Source organism: Mastigoproctus giganteus, chromosome 8 (genome assembly GCF_048544385.1).
Source record: "Mastigoproctus giganteus isolate SK-2022 chromosome 8, ASM4854438v1, whole genome shotgun sequence".
In the NCBI taxonomy this organism is placed as follows: Eukaryota; Metazoa; Arthropoda; class Arachnida; order Uropygi; family Thelyphonidae; genus Mastigoproctus; species Mastigoproctus giganteus.
The window spans coordinates 173,737,981-173,758,181 of NC_143582.1; the positions used below are offsets into that span (position 1 = coordinate 173,737,981).

A 20,201-nucleotide genomic window follows, 5' to 3' on the forward strand; every position below is an offset into this window, starting at 1 on the left:
CATTTATGAATACAGAAAACAACACTGAACCCTGATTAACTCCACTAATAACATCAGTCCACGATGAGCAGTGTCCATTGATTACCACTCTGTCTTCTCCCCCTCAACCACCCCTTTATTCATAGCAGCAGCTTGCCTCCAATGCCACACTGCTCCAATTAAAAGCCTTTCTAAGATCCAAATATAGAATATCAAAGTTATTCCCTGCATCCAGTTCTTTTGTGACTGCATCATAGTATCCAATCAAGCAAGTATTCCTTTAACAAAACCATGCTGTGTCCGAGCTATAACTGCAGTCTTGTCTAGATGATCCTGCAATGCTTCTTTAACCAGAAGTTAAACTAACAGGTCTATAATTACTTGTGTCAGCCTTTGATCCTCCGTTGTGAATTGGGGTCACATTTGCACATCTCCAGTCCATGAGTACCTCCCCTGAGTCCAAGGAAGCTCTCATAATTATGGCTAAGGGTTTGCTGCCTCCTTTAATATAACTGGATAGATCCCATCCACCCCGGGCGCCTTTTTTATGTTTATCTTCAACAATTTCTCCTCCACTTTACTCTCAGTTATTACAAAATCGTCCAGCTCACTGCCAGAGTTTAGTTCACCTCTGGCATTCCCCTTCCTGAATAACTCCTCATGTGTGAATGTAGATGCAAAATACTCTTAATTTGTTAGCTACCTGAGCAGGATCATCAACAGTTGACCCATCAATATCAAGTGGACCAATCTGATTCATCCCCTTCCTTCTAGAGTTAACATAAGTAAAGAACTCTTTGCTGTTTTTCTTTGCATCCCTTGCCAAAGATTTCTCGTAATCTGCCTTCGCCTGCCTAACCTCCTTTGTAACTTGGTTGCATATCAACTTGTATCTATCATAGGCTTCTGTGTCATGTGTTAATTTGTAAGTATCCCATGCATTTTTCTTCTCTGCCATATGCCTCATTAGTTCATCTGACAACCATTTAGGCCTAAACCTTGAACAATATTTCTTGGTTGGTATGTAAAGCCTGGTAGCTTCCAAGATTAGTTCCTTGAATGCTTCCCATTTTGAATTTGCTGTTGGTAACATCATCAGTTGGTCCCACTGTATAGAATTTAAATACTGTCTCAGTCCATCGTAGTCGCCTTTACGGAAGCAATAACCCTTCCCTTTACCCCTAATGGTAGTTACTTCTTTGAGTAAATCCCACTTCAGCACACTGTGATCACTGCCACCTAGTGGTTCATTTATCTGCAGATTCTTAATGCATGAAGAATCACTGCTGATAATCAAATCAAGAGTATTCCTCCCTCTAGTTGCCTCCCGAACATGCTGATGTAGAAAACAATCATCCAATAAATCCACAAAAGTCCTGCTAGTGTGTGAGTGACCAGCCCCCAAATTCCAGTCAATATCTGGGAAATTAAAATCCCCCATTATAAGACTCCCTGATTTACTGGCCCACTCTATTTCCCCGTACAGTTTCTTATTATACTCATCAGAGTCATTAGGCCTATAGCACACTCCTACTCTCAATTTTGATTTCCCAATACTTATGTCACACCAAACTGACTCGACACTGCACTGTCCAGCGATGTCGACTGGCTTCACTTCCTTGGACTTTATGTGTTTCTTAATTAATAGCATAACCCCTCCTCCCTTCTTATCCTGTCTGTAGACGTTGTACTCCCCAAATTGCAGTTCTGCATCCCTTATATCTGTGTGACACCACTTCTCTGATATCCCAACAATATCCGCCTTTGATGTTTTGAGCAATACCTCAAATTCATCAAATTTATTTACCAAACTCCTAGCATTGGTGTATACGCAAATATACATGCACCTGTTCTTTTTCTTAGCTACTCTATCACAACCCATGTGTTTACTTGTACCAATGTGTTTACTTGTTTATGTAATGACTTCCAGCAGTCTCTGTAATATCCTGCATCTTATTTTCCAGGCTGCTGCTCATTCCAATAGAAGCAGTGCAAAAATCACTTTTGCGGCTACCGTTAATCTTTTAGTCTTTGTATCCCCCCAAACTAGCAGTTTTCCGACCCACCTAACACTGCCTCGATAGCATCAGCAAATATTCTTGCACCCTTTCTATTTAAGTGTATCTCATCCCTGTAGAAGCAATCTCTCCTATTAACAAGTACAGTCCAGGCTGAAAAAAATTCTACCCCTTGAGCCTTGCACAATCTTTCCAGGGCCAAATTGATCGACAAGGCTCTCATCATATACTCCCTCCTATCGTGTCTGGGCAGAATTGCAGACACTTTCAAATTCAACCCTAATTCTCGGCTTTTGTTCAACAGTGACCTGTACTTGCTAAGTAATTCTGCTGGTTATACAAATGATGGAACCATTTAGTGAAAATTATATGAAAGTTCAAGTCTTAAAGTTATTTCTATAAAAATTTCATCCACGTAAATCTGAATTTTCTTCTGTTGTATTTTTATATTTCAATTTCTCTTTTATTTTCGGATATTGAATGACCCCAAATGAAGAAAAAGTTAACTGCGTGCTTTCGCTTGCAGAGTTTAAATGAAAAACAGATGAGAGAAGAAAGTTCACTACTCATTATAAAAAAGATGCACCCCATAAAAAGTCAATAAGTAGTGGATGAAAAATTTTAAAGAAACTGGATCAGTTAATGAGAAACCACGATCTGGAGACCCCAAATGATGCCGGCCATGTTGAAGTGTGATAATTAAAAACTTCATTAAGAATAAAACTTTGACTTGAACTTTACTAAATAGTTCCATTATTTGTATATCTCTAGTTATTAGAATTTAAAACCTGCGAAAGACTGACTACTCGGTATCAATGTTTTTTACGTTAACTGGTCAGATGATTGTTATTTTATAAAAGTAGCGTTAGAAATTCGTTTTACTAGGACAGTACTAGAAAATGCAGCATTCTGTTTTCTGCTGTAGGAAAATTAAATTAACGTGCAATATAAAAAGAAAATTAAACGCGATTAAATATTTTAAACCTCTGTGTGCCTTGCAAGCATGAAATATTATTTAAGCGGACATTTCTTTCATGTATAACGCCGGATTCATTGACACAGACGTTTGAAAAATAACAAAGAAGAAAACAAAATTAAGAAGCTATGCTTTGAAAAGTGATTTGTTGAACTCAATAAAATCACTCAGAATTGTTCTTCATTCTAACTCTACCCTCAGCACTACCTCTAAACCAAAACTCAACTGATGGGTCCTCCTTGACTTTATAGTTGTGTTGCCGTTTTTCACTCATTTGGAGAGATATGGCATCGAGTCCCATCCTAGACTTCAGGAATTTCTAAAGACTTCTTCAATCGGGGCTGTAGCTAGTTATTCTCGTGAGCTATTCCGAGCTTTTCAGCCCACCCAAGATGCAAACCGACCCATGAACAGACATAATATACAAGAGGCTGAAACGCTCCCTATACCAACAGTTACTGCTATAAGTGTCTACCCCTTCCTCCTATTAGGAGGGAGCAATCAACATCTTCAATTTAGGTCTACATTCTTGTTGTTGCCCTCGCGGGTAGCACAGTTGGTAGAATCCCCGTCCTCCCCCATACCGGGTGGGAAAGACCCAAGTTAGAGTCCCGTCGATTACGTAAGGAATTCTTGTGGGCCCTTTTCACAACGTAGCTGAGTTAGTCGGTCTCAGGTGAGGGTAACATGGTTTTTACTCCCGGAAACAGAACATGCGCAATTTACAGACAATGTACACGGAGCAACATATGTATGGCCTTAGTCGCTGATGTTCCTAAAACCCACCAACATTCTTTGTTATATTGCATAACCATACCAGTGCGCGCGCGCTCTGTTTCTATGTATGAGGTGTGGTTAGAAAGTTCTAAGAATGCCATCATAAAAAGTTAAAAATGAACTTGCCAATAATACTCTTGTCCCTTTCAAAGGAGTTCCCTTAGGTAGCTCTGCATGAAGCTACTCTTTTGGTAAGGTTAAAAACATTTTTAGAACTCGTTTACCGATATCGATTTTAGCACCAGCGATGTACTATACCGTACTTCTACAAAGAGCTAAAATATATCCCTTTCTGCAAAGTTCTGATGTTGTCTGGGAAGAGAAAGAAGACAAGCGTAACCAAATCGAGGAGCAGGAAGGATACTCCATCCGAAGAATCCATTAGAAATTGTCTCATCGATAATACAATATGAATTGGAATAACACTTACTTATCTAATCACAATTTTCCATCTTTTTTGAATGAAATGCTTCAGAAGTTGAAGATAACATGTCAGATTGACGATCTGTCCTTCGGGAACGAATTCTGAGTGGACAATACTTTTTATTGAAGAAAACAGTGAGTATGGACTTAATTTTTATTGGCTTATCCTTAACGTTTTCGGAATACGAGCGCTCACTCTTTTCTAATGTTTTTCTTTGCCTTTTCATCTTGAGATCAAAGCGAAAACTCGAAGTTTCATCGCTTGTTATTAGAATATCCAGATTGTTTCAACCTACTTTTTGAATTTTGTCCAAATATATTTGATGAAACATGTTCTCACTTCAATCACTGGTTATAAGTCCATTTTTAGCATTATCCTCGCAAAGACATGCATTTCAAGGTTAATAGTTAAAACTGGACATATTGTTTTTATCTGCTGAACTGTGCTAAATAAAGAACAGCCAAAGACCTTTTTTACTTAATAAGATCGTTGTACCACTCAATAACTCGTCCCGTCAATAATAAAAGTTTCCACATGAACGTCTTGGATTAATTCGCATCTTCCGATAGACTTTTTTCTCAATTTAACCAGAATTTATGTTCAGGCGATGTTCCTATATTTTTTTTTCAGAAAATTTGATTCCAGCAGAACCACCTTAATTTAATTGGCTGTGCCTATACGTCATTGACAACATCTGTTGTCTGGAATCCTATAGGCAGAATCACTTGAAATTTGAAGCTGTCCAGCATAACTTCAAAAAGTTCCAAGAATCCCTCTACTGAAGCCAACTAGACAACAACGCTTCCATATCCATCCAACAGTTATATTAAGAAATAGTCCAACCAATAGACTCATCTCAGTTGCAAACAATCGCAATTTAGATTTCTTTGAAAATTCAGAATATATCTTTGACGCCATTAATGTTCTTTCCTTGGTACAACGTGTGATATAGTCTACTTAGATTTTCCTTCTTTTGTTGTTCAGTTAAGGAATAACAAAAGAAGTTTCTAATTTATTACTGTTACAATCATTACTTTGTTGTGGTAATGAATAAAGCGTCGTTGTCTTAATTCTATTTTTCAAGTAGGGTCATATTTCTGAAAGCAGAAATATAGTGCTGCTTATTTTTATGGTAATACTATCGCCACAACAAACATCTCAACTCATGGTTGAGCAACCATGCTTCCAGTTCAAATAGTATCATACTTTCAGAGAATGTCCTGCCTATTTGTTGTGAAATACTAAGGAAGCTCGTCTGAACTTGCAATCTGAGAGGTCAATATCTTTGAAATACCTTTCTTTCTGCCTGTTCTACTAAATATGATCCTAAGTGCTGATCACGTTAACATCTGACATTTAATTGGAATTAAAATTCCACCAGTCCTTCTGGAACTCATCTAAGTTACCTTAACCTGAATAGACCGGTAAAATTTGATTTGCCACTGAAACTCTGCTGAATAACCTTGATCTCGATGTGGACCAGTTGTCACAAAACGAAAAATACAGAAAGATTCAATGAAGAAAAATGCTTTCATATAAAAAGTGGACTCCGCTTTGTGTAACGTTAATAATTTAAGGTTTATTACGCTCCCTCATATATAAAAACTCCGCTAGTCTTTTTCGGGTTGATCCTATGTACTCAACTTTGGATCATCATCATTATTATATAAAATTCGGAACCAGAAGGTTGCCGATACATGAAGCTACCATTAAAATGGTCCAGGGTTAACAGAATGCAACAAGTGCAGAATACTGACACGCTGCTTAGAAATTCACAAAATCTGTAGTTTCGAACCTGCTTTCAAGCAAGATATACGAAATTTTTGACAGGGTGGACATCCTCTTGCATTGGCCGCGACCAATATTTTTATTGATTTCAGAAAGTGTGCGGTTTTGGATGAGTTCCAATGAAAGCTGGATGCAGTCCATGGAATGCCCTTTGCCAAAAAGTCTAGTACATTGGTTATTTTTTTTAACTTTCAAAAGGCTGAAGAAACAACGGTTTCGTCTACTTTGCCTAATGGTGGCATCTGTACAGATCACAAGCAGTGCTAAATGAACATTTATTTTATTTGTCTAAATCCTGGTCTAAAGTCTAGACACTACGTTCACTGTGTTTACTCATAACAGGTCCCCAATGTTTTTATCAATGGAGGATTCTTTTTTTTAGAATTAATAAGTGGCGTCGGTGGTGCCAACTATCCGAAAAACAACCTTCTCTGAGACTTCCATTAACTTCTGGTGTAAAATAAAACTGGACTAAAAATACGTGATTACCAGTAATAGTCAATCTATACGATGAAGAAATCCACTAGTTTGCAATGCACGTTTCAATAGAAAACGTTGTTTCAGTTTGAGGGAGAAAACCTCAAACTGCTCCACCCTAAAAGCGTACCTTGTTTTGCGTAGGATATTTTTACCTAGATAAGGATAAAGGTAAAAAATGATCAAAAGATTTTTATTTAATGCGGAAATGCAAATCAGATTGTTCCCTTATATAATGTTGTTGTAGGGTTTTTAGGAGCATCAGCGACTAAGGCTATATTGCTCCTTGTATACTATCTGTCAATTGCGTGTGCTCTGTGGTCGATTTTCTGTTTGCTGGATGACAAAATCTGAGTTACGGGAGGAAAAACCACGCTACCCTCGCCCGAGACTAACTCAGCCACGTTGTGAAAAAATCCTTGGCGTCATCGATGGGACTCGAACTCAAGTATTTTCCACCTGGTGTGGGGAGGACGCAAACGTCTTTAAATAATTAATGTAGGAACATCATTGATAACGCAAATGATAAAATGAATGCACACTTTAAATGGTTCTGATCTGACGAAAGACTCTTCATGGCGAACAAAACTGTACTAAGAAACCTGAGAACAAGAAAGTAGTGACACGGAAATTAGAGTGGACTGTTATACCAGAAATACCTTTGAGCCTACAGACAAGTAAGGCCCCTGGGTTAGTGATACGAGTTTTGAGGAAAACGCGAGGGAAGCATTAAACCATTACTTATGATGACTTCATTGGCCTCAAGGGTGGTTCCTTTGCACTGTGTAGAAGCTCCAGATCGTAAATCCTTAAAAGGTGGTGAGTTGATCACTTATCTCCATGATTTTCCGTCCTGATGAAGTCAGATTGACCAATGAGCAGCTTAAATAAGAGAAAACCATGGATGATTAAAGATCCAGTAGAGGGTAATCCGGATAGAAATAATTTAAGGGAGTAACACCATGGTTTCGTGGAGGAAAAATAGTGTTAAACTATTATGACTAGCACTTTCTTTTACGAGTGAGCACAGCACTGAATTAATGGTGTCAGAAACATCGATAATTATTGTAGTCCTGATGAGATTCTGTTGCAGAATTGTCCTCCTCATCATTTTAGAAGTATTTTTAGAGTTCTCCTTAGCAGTTTAAATTTAATAGTATTTTTCAGAACTTCGTTTTCAAATTTCATCAACATTTCTAGCATTAAAACACCTCTGGTTTGCATTTAATCCTTTTTCAGAATTATTCTCATCTCTATTCAGATATCCGCATCCACGAAATTCACATCTTCATCTTATCCTCTAACAACCTGCTCTGACTAACAGAGGCTTTCAAGATTTCGCTTATTCCTCTGCCTAGATGTTTGCCAACAAATCAACTCAGTCACTATTCTTAATTCACTCACATATATACTCACAGCTTTCTTCCTGCAAGTTTTCAGTATCAGTTATGTGATATTCTTCTGCATTCATTTTGCATCCAGTTCCTGCTACGTAAAAAACTCTCCCCCCCCTTGATATAGCACCCATCCTTAGTTCACTTTCCTATATACAACTCATTTATTTCCCTAAAAAGGGATAAATAAGCCCCCGCACAAGAAATCGGTGGAATTTACAAGATTACAAATACCCTACAAATATTCACATAATGGATACAAAAAATAGTAAAAAGATTATCAAATTAAAATAAAGGTAAGAAATCAAGTTAGCAAATCATCATCTAAATGTCGGTATCAATGAATTTTTCTAGAAGGCTTAATTCAGCCTTAATTTATTAGTCCATCATTAGTTGAATTCCCTTTTTTAAATTGTTTCAGGTTTTCTTGCTATTAAGGAGTGATTATGCTGAGGTGAAATTCGCCAAAATATACTGTGGTCATCAAACACATTAGCAGATGGAAAAATATATTTAAGGGACTGGATTTTCCAGCTAAACTTAATTGGAGTTCGATGAAGCTGGTCATACTATTTTAGACACTGTAAGGCTGCTAGGTTTGGCGGTGTTCCAACTTGAAGGCCCGGTACTCGCAGGACAGGATGCTTTTAAGAGCAAAGGTAACTTATAAGATATCTTATTGAAATCGCAAGGCTACGGGAAGGTGTGAACTGAATTAAAGAGATTTTCCAGGTATTAAATGGCATTCAAAGCAGGTGGCATAAATTCAAACTAAGGTGAAAAGTTCGACTGTACTACAGGAAGTTTCCTTCGGTCAGCAAGAGTTGTTAAATCGCTAGAATAAGTAGCTGCCATGGGTGGATTATTAAAGGCCAGCTGGTTTGGTATCTATGAAAGGAGTTGTTTTAACTGGTGAAGCAAAAGTCTGGCTTCCTTTCACATTAATACCTAACACTCCGTAGCCGAGTGGTCAGGACCGGGATGCAGTAGCACACGCTGTTTGAGTAGACTGGGATTCAAGTCCCTGATTGCTAAATACGGTCGATCTGCCAATCCGCACTGGACCAGCTGGCAGATTATGGTCCTTTATCTTCAACATGAATTGTTGAGGAGGCTTCCATCCTATAATGGATTGATAGTGGTTGCTGCTTACCCTTACCCCTTTAATACCTGACACACCAGGAAAGCGGGTAAGCATTACAGAGAAACCATCTGACACCATTATTGGTATGGAGTCGAGCATTAACCTATCGGAATAAACAATTACATAACTGTTGAGAAAACAGAGTAAAACAGGACAAGTCTAAGTATAGAACTACTATCATAAGAAATCGCGCCCCAATATCGACTTGCACGCATTTGTTGAATACTAACAAGAACGCATCCACGCACATGAAAAAACGCATAAAAATTCATCGCTCGCTGATGTGATTCGAACTCCAAGCTTTCGCTGTGGTTCGAATCACATTTGTGGAAAGAACGGTGATTATATCCATTGTACTATTGGCGAGGGCACTGAGATCATGCTCAACTCTTAGATGATTCTTTTTGAAACGTTGGCCCACCACTTGCTTTGATGACTGCTGCACATCCAGTCGTGGCATCGATTGGATAAGGTTCTAATTGGATTTCTGGGAAATCTTGTGGTACAAAACACGGATTAATGTATCTCGCAGCTCTAAGTGTTTCTGGTTTCTTTTGCATTTCTAAAACACCCATTTTATTCCAAAAATTTTCAGTTGCATCGAGGTAAGTTCCCATGCCATGTTATTGTGCGAATTGATTTATTCTTCAACCGCTTTTGCACTTGTGAACAGTAAAGACAACGAAAAAAATTACATTTATTTAAGCACACGAGTGCAACTTTATATAAATTTAAGACTTTGGCTAATATTTTGGAGTAGTTACTTACGCTTTTGGCTCTATGACATGGAGCAAAGTCGCCTGAACAATTCAATTGGCAATATCCCAATTAGTGATTTGCAACCATGGGAAGTAATTTTGTCTCAAGAATGTCCTTGAACATCTCAGCATTCATTGTACCCTTCAAAAAATTCAAGACGACCAACTCCTCCACAAGAAGCACAGCCCCACATCATTTGAGATGCAGAATTTTTCACTGTACAGACGATGCAGCAGCTTCTTCGTCTAACAGTGTGCGCTGGCTGTCCGAACCTGCAAGTTGAATTTTGATTTCAGAGAAAAAAAAAAATAACATTTACACTGAACCTCAGAACAACTGGCATGCTCTTTTGCCCACTTTCGATGCTGGGCTTTCATTTTTGGGTCAACGGTGGCTTTTTCCCATTCAGCGACTTGCTAGTAATCCCGATGATAAAAAGGAGTCTACGTACTATAGGTGTACTTGCCTTTACTTCTGTATCCTTTGCTAGAGGATAACCCTATTGCATCATCCATCTCTGCTAGAGATGGATGATACAATAGAGTAATGCTATTACAAAATGATATATTGTCAAATTTCACAGAATTTTGGTGAATTTTGCAAGTGATGCAATTGTTTTGAGCATCTAGACTTTAGTAAAGATTTTTTATTCGGTTCCCCCATGAAAGGCAACTGTATAAACTGGAACATGCTGAGATTACTGAAAAGATCAATTGAGTCAGCGACTGGGTAAGCGAAAAGAGACAGAGGGTGGTGATTAATGAACATTCCTCAGAGTGAACTAATGTGAAGGATAGGGGTGCAACAGCGTTCAGTGTTGGGAGCCCTCTTGTTTCTGATTTTCCTCGCTATTTATGATAGGCATTTGATGATGATTTAACAAGGTAGGTATGGTGGTAAAACAATTGGGGCCAGGCTTGCCGCTTCAGAATGACTGAGATCAGTTACTCTTTGTCGTCCTCGCGGATAATACATTGATTGTCATCAGTATTTTCACCATAGGTGGGAAAATGCCCGAGTTCGAATCTCGTCAATGATGCGAGGAATTTTATGGGTTTTTTTCACAGCGTGATTGAGTTATTCGTTCTCAAAAGAGGGTCGCAAGTTTTTTTTGCTCTCGGAAAGCCAGATTTTTCGAAAAGTAAACGGGCAAGTCAATCACGGAATACAGTCTATGGTTACAATGTACTGACGCCTCATAGACTTAGTCGCTCTGGCGATAAATACACACAAACACTGTCTGAAAGATGGTAAATTAAGTTTAATCTTGATAAATATAAAGTTTAGCATTTGGGAAAAAGTTATTCGAGGGTGAAAAACATGGAATTACAGGTTATTTGGAGAGCACTTTGTCAGGATGAGAAAAATTTAGTGGTTATGATATAAGCAAATCAAGTTTTCCTAGAGGTGTAAGCAAGCGACTAGGAAGGCCTGGACTATTTGTTCACTATCAGTGATCAACAGGAACTTAGTCACGAAGAAGAGGGATGTTAGTATTCTTCTTTATTAAAGAATGGTGGAATCTTATGGGAATTTTGAGTATTGTGTTCAGGTCTGCAGAGGTCTCATATCTAAAAAAGTAAACCGCTTCTAGAATAGATCTGAAGAAGGTCAACTACTTCGACTGAGAGTGTTAAGGGTTGTTTTACCCTGTGAGGAACGTCTAGAAAGATCTGGACCGCAAAACTTGGAGACCAAACACCTCAGGTGTGGAATGAGTGTTTTTAAGGCCCTAAAGGAATAAGCTGCATGGACAAGGAAGGAATTTTCACGTTGACAGATGAAAGAAGAACAGGGGGGAAGGCACAAATATAAAATTTTGGGAAGCAACAGAGATTAGATCTTGCGAAGTTCACCCCTGGGAAGTTTGTTCTTGATCACCGAAATGTTTGCTTCCAAAATAGTTGAGTTAGAGTCTAACAAGATTCAAAGTGGAATTGCTCATTGTGCTCTTACATCCAGGAAATGCAGTGAACCTCACTTGGGTCGGTCTCAAGCGAGGTTTTTCTCCCGGAAACTCGAGTGTTTCGTCCAGAAAATTGATCACAGAACACGCAATTTAGAGACATTTTTATATATGGACTAAGCTACTGATGCGCCTATAACCCTACAATAACAAGAACCTGGCCTTAACAAAGAGATGGCTTATTTTCAGTTCAAGTGTGATTCTGAGGATATTCCAGTCAAATGTACTTGAGAAAGAACTACCATTAAATGAAGGACTTTAAGAAGGAGGCCGAAAAAATTCATAAGTTCTTATGTCTGTAGCAAAGGGACATGGATGCGTTGCTGATGTCCTAGATACTGCAGATGTCGAGAAGGTATATCTTTATTGCATATTATTCTAATGATAACCAGGGGGGGGCCATATTATTTCACCAATACAGTTCACTATGATTCTTTTGGAAGTTCCGGATAAGTGAAGAGTGCGTTGCGTGGTCTCAATCCCATAATACTGTCAAGCACATTCATTTGTGAAATTTCAATCGTTCATACAGATATTGCATTCTGCCATTTGTGATATTTTTAGATGTCTCGAACTTAAGTGTTTGAATTGTCTCTGAAACAACTCAAAAAACCCATATCTTCGAAAATAAGCCACCGCTTCTAAAATGAACAATATCCGAGGGACTCAATTACATTAAGTACACTACAGCGTTTCTCGAGAGTCAAGGTCTGTGCTTAGAAGTATACGCATACGCGATAAGGAAGTACATCGTATATCTGAATTTTAGCGAGAGTCTGTAGGGTGAGCAACTCTTAATTGAGTTACTGATCAATAAAAGCATAGTGCACAAAATAATAGGAGCTTCTGGGTTCTCTTAATTAAAGTTTTTATACCAATAGGAGATTTTTACGAAATATCTGCGATCAAATTGAAAAAATGAAGAATTTCAGTTATCTCCAGGCGATGTTAAGTGGTGCCATTCAAGTTAATTATACGTAATGAAATTACTTAACACGCTAATTAAATATACTTTGTTTTTCTACCAGAGTACAACGCCAATAGCTTTCGAGTGGACAGGGCTGCATCGATTTTATAAAAACGATATGAATACACGCTACTTGGAACACGAACTGCGACAATTGGAGTTAGGCTAGAGAGGAAGAGGAACAAGAAAGATTACTATTGAAGATTGCCATGGCGATATCAGTAAGCCTATCCTCAAGATGCCATTTCTGGTATCAAATGACCAGTTGCTGTCTTGATAGAGACTTTATTTCGCAAATTTATTCTAATAAAATGCAGATTTGCACAGGAAGAATCACTAGAAACCCATGTGACTCATTCAAAACTTTGTATACATTGATTACAAAGGAATTGAGACACCGACTGAATTTCATAAGCAGTTAATGTGGACTAAGTGCAAAATCTTATCGTCTCCTAAAGCATATTTTGGAATGCCTATGGGCAACCAAGACACGCCCTGGTGGTTATCGATCGAGACTATAAAAAGTGGCCCGCTAACAAACACTAATATTTTTGTATTACGGCCATTTCAATGTATAAGGTTAAAGTTCAAAGAAACACGGTATTTCGGAGTACACTAGCTTTTATTTCCTCGGCGCTGCGCAGGGAAGACTTACCAATTCCCAGTCGAACATCTCTAAAACAGGAAGGGGAAGATGCATCTGCTCAACAAGACGGTGACTGTAGCATAAGCGAAGAATACTCAAGCAAATCTCCACGCTATCAACGACAATTAGAAGGCTCAGATGATCCAATGGCATATTTGCATCTCCCTAAAAGAGTGGAAATGCCCTCATTTTTCCATTTTTATTTTCTACTTAGTTATTTATTCTTTGTACTATCCCCTCATAAGTGGTCTTTCTTGGAGAAGTTGGCAGTTATCACAATCCGGCAGAATGGCGTCGGTTCATCGACAGCAGAAGTTTGAGGTTAGTTTGCTTCAAAATGGAAATTATTTTATTCTTATTGTGAATTACACACACGCGTTTGCGTTGCCCGTGATTCTACTCCACGTGCTGGGTCATACAAACGCTATCTTGTAAACTCCCGTAACTAAGCCCTCGTTGGATAGCGTAGTTGGTAGGATCGATGTCCTCCGCACACCGGGTGGAAAATACGAGTTCGAGTCCCGTCAATGACGGGAGGAATTTTTATGGGCCTTTTTCCACAACGTGGCCGAGTTAGTCGGTCTCAGGCGAGGGTAGCGTGGTTCTTTCTCCCGGGAACTCCGGTTGTTTGTTCAGCAAACTGAAAATCGACCACAGAACATGCATTTCACAGAAATTATGGCCTTAATTGCTGGTGCTCCTAAAACCCCTACAACAACAACAACCTGTAACTAAACGTCGATACGTAGTAACTCAATTAGTATTAGCAATGGCAAACGATGCAAGAAAGCAAGCTTTTAGAACATCAGCGAAGTAAGAAGGGACCAAGGATCTCTTCGTGCCCTGTGTCGTCTGAGTGTAGTCTCCAGCGTTGTGATGGGCGGCTGTGTGCTTGAAGGGTCCCACTTTTTCTTTCTTGGAGGGCATTCACCCTGTTCCTCAAGCTCTCATACCAGTCCATCAGAACGCAGACTTCGCAACTAAGATCCTCACTCTCTACAATGAAAGTACGCAAAGACATTCCTCTTGGCCGTCTCGTGTCAGCATTCTACAAAGAAGAATGGCTTGTCAACGGGAATTAAAGCGTGGTAAACAAGAAGTTAACGGTGCTTTTTCAAACACGCAAGATCTTGATGCAATCACTTCACGCTAAGCTAGGGAATCGTGATTCTGAGAATCGATTCGTCTTATCCATAACAATGAAAGAAAAAGTAATTGGTCATACGCGATGATCAACTGTAGCTTACAGCTTATTGCGATTGGGTGACGCGTCCACTTTTTTCCAGACAGACAGACAATCGATTCTTGAAAGGTTCATCTTTAGTTGAAAGAAATATAGCGAAGTCTTTCAGCATATACCCTTAATGTTTCGCAAAAATTTATAGCGGAATTTACTAAATCACAAAAAGAGCAGTGGGCAACACAGCGTTATTTTATTCAATTTTTATCCTTGTACAGGATTAGAACAGGGGTTTACACCTGTACACGTGTACAGCTATATCAAAATACGAATTAAAAAATGGAGGGTGTTAGTTCAGCTTAAAGTGGTGGCTATTCGATGGCAACCTCTGATCGAATCGATTTGTTTTCAACATGAAGAAACTTCGCATGATATCAGCATAATGACAACGGGGGCCTCATCCTGCAAGAAAAAAAAATCGTTTTTTTTTTGTTAGTTGTTGGCACATGGGCTTCTGTGGCCATAATGCACCTTCCAAGGTTTTTATACTACTCTGATCCTAGAGCCCGAGGCAGGATTCGAACCCGCGACCTTTGGGTTGCCAGGCAGGCACTTTACCCACCCGGCTAGCCCGGTCGGCAGCAGATATTGTACAATTGAAATTAAACTGAACGGCTAAATTTAGAGAACGTAAAACTACAGAGTTTTATAAGTGTTCTTTAAAATTACAATCTTAGTAATTAATTGAAAAGGATATAACCATATTTACTTTCCATTTCTATTAATCGCAGAAAAAGAAAAAAAAATCATTTAAAAAAAATCTAACGCCCCTGAAATGTAACGAAATGCGTACATTAACTTGTTTCTATTTGGACAAACGAAAGACATCTTCACGGAGAAGACTGAAGACTTTTTGAATGATGAGGAGCTGAAAAAGACAGTAACAGGTGGTCCTCAACAGTAGAGGTCAGCTTTTTTACCACAGAGCATACGTGAGTTGCAAAGAACGATTATGAAAATGTACTGATAAAGAAGTTAGATAGATAGAATAACGCATACAATCTTTCAAATTTTTGTTTAAATAAATGATATAAATTTCAACTTTGCATCTTTGTCTTTATTTTTTATTTCCAAAAAGGCCATTACTTATGGTTAGCATAAGTTTTGGGGAAGTTTTAGGTCCAATTCCAATGACACATTCCTCAACCCATCCCCACAGAAACAATGTGGGGAATTTCGAATAGCACCAGATTTGATCCTTTTTTACTCTTATTCGAAATTAAAGGACGGACTTTCAGGCTATTCATTCATCCATCCCCTCTATAAAATATTACATCATTAAGCAAACTATATGCTCCATTCACCACCCCCAAACACAAAGCTCACCCCAGAGATAACCCATCGCATCGTTAACATCAAAATGAGGTTTTGGTATGGGTTTTAGGCATTTGATAACAGAATAAGCGCCTGAAATGCATATGTACCTAACTTTTTTTTTGTTTTGGACTGTATAGAGTTGTTCAGTACTCCACATCGTTTTTTTTAACAGTGGTTTCATGTCCAATGCTTCTGTTCTAAGCACGTCACTGCATATCCTGGTGCACTTTACCAGGACAGGCATTGACGAGCACTGCTGGCCAAAAGTTGCGCGACTTTAGTAACCCCTTCCATGAAGTGTCTCTGACAGTTGTTGGCCTCAAACATAATCCGGTTCTATCAATGGCTTCTCAAGTCAGCTTATTAAATGTGCTTTCGCGATTTCCTCTCACTATCCGTTTCAACTGCCAACGTACTCTAGGATGGTGTAGGGGGGGAGAGGGCCATTAATGGTAGACTACTCTACCCGATGGTCGGATGAGGTAGTCTACCATTGATCGATGGTTGCGCTACATTCCATCTTCTACTGGTGTACGCTGCTTCCCACAGTCCCTTTGGATGTCTTGCTCTTCCCGCTATCTTCCAGCCGACCAACATTATGAGAGCAGTGCCGGATTAAGGTACGACCTAGCAGGGCCCTTGCCTGGGGGGCTATTCTTTAAGGGGCGCCAAAATTTATGAATCATGAATAAAAATAAATTGTATATCCTTATTAAATGGACGCCAAAAAATCTTTCTGCCCAGGGCGCTGCAATACATTGGTCAGGGCCTGTATGAGGGATATAATCGAATGATTAATAATCGAAATTACCGATTATGGAATTGAAAAAAAAAGTAAAAGAAGATGGTGGGGTTGTTATCAAAACTAAAGCTGAAGTCCCGCAATATGTTATGCCACTCGGCTAATTCTCTCTCCATTCCCCTCCCTTGTCTAATCGATTATACCCGTCACTAACTAACACACTTCGCTCGAGAAGAGAAGAAAGTCCTTTTCTCGATGCACTTACCTGTCACTGAGTATGACTGCTTTTTATATCCTGCTTTTAACTGTCACTGCCATCCACCTGTCATGTGCCGCGTGGACTTAACCATCAGTTCTCAGGGGTGAGGCGTCTCAATACATGTTGGAGGATAGCGTGCATGAACTCGTGACTTAGTTGCGAGTAAATTTTTGGAAGATTTTTCAATGGAGTACGGTAAAAATACCGTACCCCATTGAGTTCGAATAAGGGAAGAACTTCCTTCTCAATGACCAAAAATTAATCGGACTAGAACGATAGTAACAGCTTATGTCCGAAAGAAGCACAACTTTATCTCACTCGCTCGCGTTATGTCTTAAAATAAAACTGTGCAACCTCCAGCTTCAGTAGCCATGGCCGACTTTCGCTTCATAAAAACAGACCAGAGAATGAGGATACCGTTAACTTAATGATGCTGGCTAGTGAAACGGTTACGCCCAATCGAAGTCCATCCCCCTCCCCAAAAAAAAAGGACATCACTAACACGTAACCAAGGCCGTCCTTCGGTGTTGGTAGACCCTGGGTACTCTTCATTTCGAGACCTTGCTGCGTTATATCAAACGTATTAAAATGACCCCTGTTAAGTCTAATTTTGTTTTTTAAAAAAACTTCTATAAATTTACTATTGAAGTTATTTCCATAGCACTTATTCCGGAACTAACTTACTCGCAATACGAGCCAAATTTGATGATTTTATTGTTATTTTAATTATTTTTCCAGGCTCTTAATTATTATTGATATTTTTGGTTATACTCCAAATTATGGGTACACCTTCAGAGGAAGTCGCTTCAATTGGTCCCGAATAACAACTTTAGGATTATCTGAACGCAGTTGTTTGCGCAATACGAGGCAACTTTAATTTTGTTTCGCGCTAAGTAAAACTCTCGCTATCTTAACCGTGCTATTGCCGCTAGCACGCGCCTCGTCCAACTCCCAGTACCTGTGAGTCACTTAAAAGTAACGCTACACTTTGTTCGCGCACCTATCACAAATTCGCACCCCGTTCCCAAGATTAACGCTCCTCGATAACTTATTCCGAGGTACAACGGGTCGTTTAAAATCCCTTACAAAATAACTGAACAAAATGGTAACTTACCATTGGCATACACGATCTTTTCGTTATTTTCCAGCTCCACACACATCGAGTCAAAAAGACGCGTTACTCCCATAGCGTCAGAATACTACAACGGATCAATGGAACATCGTGTACCAACTGCCGCCACAGATATAACCTCGCAACGGCGATACCGAGATAGTTATTTCGATGTAGGGAGCGCTGGCTGACGCACGAGCCAACACACGCGCGCGCGCGCATTCGTTTTATTTTTGAAAGTACCGTAGCGTCGTTCGGGAGGGCTATTAAACGCGCAAATGCTTCGGAGAGTGCGCCAACACGAACGTAATTTACTGATTCACCTCGCGTGGGAGTTGCCGAGTGTACGTTACTATTCGGCCATAAACTACGTCGGTGACGTCATACTAGAAAGCGTAAAGTCGGTTGTTTACTACAAAAAAATATGGCGTTTACGAATAGAATGTCAACATAAAGATTTTCCATTATTTTTGGTCCATAAAAGCAAAATTGGAATGTCCAGTTCTGAAATATAAAGTCGTTGGAGTGGATTAATTTATTTAGCTTTTAGCAAAACAATAAAGTTAGTTAATAAAATAGTTAAAATTAACGATAAATATGTTTGAATAAAGAAAATAGCTCGAAACCTCTTCGAGGGGTTTCCCAATGAAATTGGGAAATCCCTTGAAGGAACCATGGCTAACTTGTATTGGACAAAATGAGTATCTGATTAGAAATGAGTTCCTTCAAGGGTTTCCCAATTTCAATGGGAAACCCTTGAACGCAGTTTTAAAAATGCGAAATTAACTAATGGACCCAATCTAAAATATTCTACGTTCTACCAAATTATATTAACTTGTCCCCCATCCTCCCCACCTACTGAAATTTTAGTTTGGATTGGGGTGTAAACACAAAAGTTATTAAGTGAGGGACGCACACAGGCAGGGTGATCTCGTAAGACTCGTTTTCTCTTCGGATAGGCTGAAATTAAAAACTGCAATCCAAAAATCGATTTGAGTGAGATGACAACGTAGAAATTCCGGAACACGTGAATAACAGTGGGTATTTCCACTTTCACTGAGTGAGCAGCAAAACTAAAATACATCAATAAGTACTAGGGAGTGGGCTTTAGTGCAGTGTTGAATTCGAAGAAGATGGTGTAAAATATTTCGTTATAACTCTATTATTACTTTGGAGCCCTTTTACGATCACGTTTTCACTCGAATGTGTACTGTATAACTTTAACGGTAATGAAAATACTTTAAGAAACAAATATGTATCGTTGGTTATTTTTCATAAATTACATAATTCTACAAATGTTGCGTATTAGCAAAAGTACAAGATATATAACCTAAAACAATATTCTTTAATCACTGTTTACTATCACTTCTAGCATCAAAGCTCATTGGAATCAGTGGGAGACTTCAAATAGTGTAACTTCGATTGTGTTTTACGAAAGAAAGGAAAGGAACCACCCATGGGATGAAAGACGGACTCGCATCCTGCTATACTACTACGTCTCACATGAAAATAGTGCTAAAAAGCTGTTACTTCAACATTTTCTGCGACTCTATATCGTATTAGAGGTTGAATAAAGCAGCTTGTTCTTTCGTGCGAGTCTTCCTTCGCGATAACCGTTACCACGAATGAAATCAGTTAAGGGGGCTAGCACTGAAATTCACTTAAATGCTTCGAATCGATTTATCGTCAGTTGACTTCGATTCCATGTATTCTATTCAATTTGACTGCGTACAAAATATTGAATATTGCGTTCTGGCCTCCAGCAGAACACAACATTCTAAATGCAATCTTATGTAGATGAAACAATAACATCCTCCTCACTACGTGCAAAGGTTGTATAAATCTCACACACAGGACCCATATTCTTTAATATTCGATTGCATCACAACCCTAAGTGCTTTACGTACTGAGCTACTTTTAACTTCTTCTTTTAACTGATAGCCTACAAATAACTCCTGGATTTCTGTTCCCCAGGTGCACAACTGTATTTTAGGGGCATTAAACTTCAGTTTCCATTTTACGGACGATGCACGCAACGATTCGAGGTATTTTGGAGAAACAGTCATCAATCACGCTTTCTAGCTTCAAATACCGACCAGACTTTTACAGGTTCCCCTGTACTCTTCCTCAATGCCATTCGGAACGATCACAAACAGGACTGACAGGGTCACAAACCCCAGAACTGATCCATTTGTTAAGCTGAAGTGTGAACTCCCT

At 39.0% G+C, this 20,201-nt stretch overlaps 1 protein-coding gene across 1 annotated transcript in view; it reads right to left on the reverse strand.

The window, feature by feature from the left end:
• The window catches only part of LOC150082015 (uncharacterized), a 128,128-nt gene extending 110,029 nt beyond the window's left edge, over positions 1 to 18,099 (reverse strand). Inside the window, exon 1 of the mRNA XM_090380397.1 lies at positions 17,988 to 18,099. The gene's annotated coding sequence lies outside the window, so the exon portion shown is untranslated. The remainder of the gene's footprint in view (positions 1 to 17,987) is intronic.
• Between the last annotated feature and the right edge of the window lie 2,102 nt (positions 18,100 to 20,201).